General features: G+C 43.7%; 1 long non-coding RNA gene across 1 annotated transcript; it reads right to left on the reverse strand.

Annotated features, from left to right (window-relative positions):
- Window positions 1–357: 357 nt before the first annotated feature.
- LOC133357666 (uncharacterized) lies at window positions 358–750 on the reverse strand. Its single transcript, XR_009756989.1, has 2 exons — window positions 614–750; window positions 358–486 (listed from the first exon to the last, which is right to left on the reverse strand). It is a non-coding gene; the product is annotated as an uncharacterized LOC133357666 (long non-coding RNA).
- Window positions 751–2072: the final 1322 nt, after the last annotated feature.

The raw sequence follows: 2072 nt of genomic DNA on the forward strand, positions 1-2072 counted from the left end.
ATCTCCATGTAAGTCTGATGTTTGTTTGAATACAATTCAAACCCGTGAAAATCCCAGATTAGCCATCGGCAGGAGAGAATGTAACAGAGGGTTGGGTGGGTACCAGATGTTTTGTAACCTCCCCCAATTAATTGACCTTTTTCTTGTTTGTTGTCCTGTCATAACATTTTTGTTCCCGTTTTATAAAAAAAAGTTTTAAGAGATTTAAATGGGAGGTGGGAGGGGAACAGTCACAAGACATCTGGACCATCATGCAGACTACCCCCTGCGCTGTTGTGCCATGACTCATAGACACCACATGGTTTTACAATTCTACATATTGCCCTTACTAGCTAGTGGGTTTTTGTTATTCCACCCCCCCCCCCCCCCCCCAGTTGTGCCCTACGGCTATCCGATGTGTTTGTTGTTGTCAGTTCGTATCCCTCGCTGGTTCGGCACGACTTTGTCCGACGTTTCCCTCTCCACGGTGCAGCCTCTTCAAAGTGCCTGCACGTACGCACACACACACGCGCACGAGGGTCGTGGGCTTGGAGCGAAACGTCGGACGTCACACAACCACACCATGTGACCGATGGATGGGAGGCATAGTCTGGAATTCGTGCACCCTATGTACCAGACGTTCTTGGCTCGAACCAGGACACTTCAGTAGAACAATGGATTCAATCCATCCGTGTGGAACCCCTTTAAGTGTTGTTGTCTCGCGTGTGCCCAGAATTTCTCTCCTCTCTGTCTTCTGCACCGCTTTTTTCGGGTTTTCCAGTTTCCTGCCACAGGCTAGAGGAGACACATGTTAAATGGAATTGGCCCAACATCCAACAAACATCCCCCAAAAAACGGGACCGTTTTGGAAAATGAGTCATAAGACACTTTCTTTTTCTTTGGAATAAAGTGTGCCTTTTCGACATTGGCCATAGCTTACTCGTCAGTTTAACACGTAGGAGGCTTTTGCGACCAATATCCATAATATAGGGTTTATTGGGGTTAGATCGCATACAAATATAAATGTCTTGGCCTCACTGTGCGCTGCGTTGCACCACTATCCGAGTAGTTAACCTCGCATTTAATAAACCCTCAGAGCCAGGGTGAACATCCGACTCCAACGTATTTAATGAATAAAACGAGGTAAAATTGATGGGAAAACCCAGCATAAAATACAGCATGTTAATACTTGCAATATCAGTGCAATGCACACTACAGCTACATAACATTGTCTTAGATGACATGAATCTCTACAATAGGTACTGGATGGACCAGGCACCTACATTTATACTGAATAGCTATACAACAGGAGAATAACCTACTGTGTTAAATAAGGTAACTTTGTGTAATCACCATACTGCAGCCTAAATGTACAGTGCTGCATATAACACTAAACTGTGGATGAGATACTTCTTCATCCTTGCTCTCAAGATCGCATTTAAGTTATATTTGCAAAAGTCTGGCTCGACTTATCCAACTACAAAGACATTTCACAATAATGCAAGTGGCAGGCTTCGTTGTTAACTAAGCCCTATATTCATCATAACAATTTAACAGCATTATAAAGGCATTTATAGCATAACGGCAAATCCCAACATTATAGCAGCATTCCCAGTAATATGAGAAGATAAACGAACTTACAATGGTTCTTAAAACAATGCTTCTTAAAGTGCTGCAATGCACAGATGCACCTGTCTTCACTGAGACGCCAATTGTGCCTCCATTTTGTACTCTGTGTAATGGCTGACACCCCCTCGTGGCCTCGTGACTTAGAGACCCTTAACTCGGAAGTTCTTGGTCACGTGACCAAACTCAGCACCATCATATCAGCAAGTGTATGTGTAAACACACCCCCATATCTGCCATGGGGCAGAACAATGAATGTGTCGTTAAACTCGCCACCACCCAAATCTGGCTGTTGCCTGATGAAGCTAGGTGTAATTACTGGCTAAACATCGTATTCAGATTGTAAATGTTGTGGATTTGTTCTCCAACACACAGGTGTGCTGTACTAGTGACGAATTGGCACGTTCTGTTTACGTGACAAACCTTACTAATTGGCTGTGTCAGGTTTAACGACACATTTATATTTA

Source organism: Lethenteron reissneri, chromosome 59, assembly GCF_015708825.2.
Source record: "Lethenteron reissneri isolate LAM-NWPU_2019-01 chromosome 59, ASM1570882v1, whole genome shotgun sequence".
In the NCBI taxonomy this organism is placed as follows: Eukaryota; Metazoa; Chordata; class Hyperoartia; order Petromyzontiformes; family Petromyzontidae; genus Lethenteron; species Lethenteron reissneri.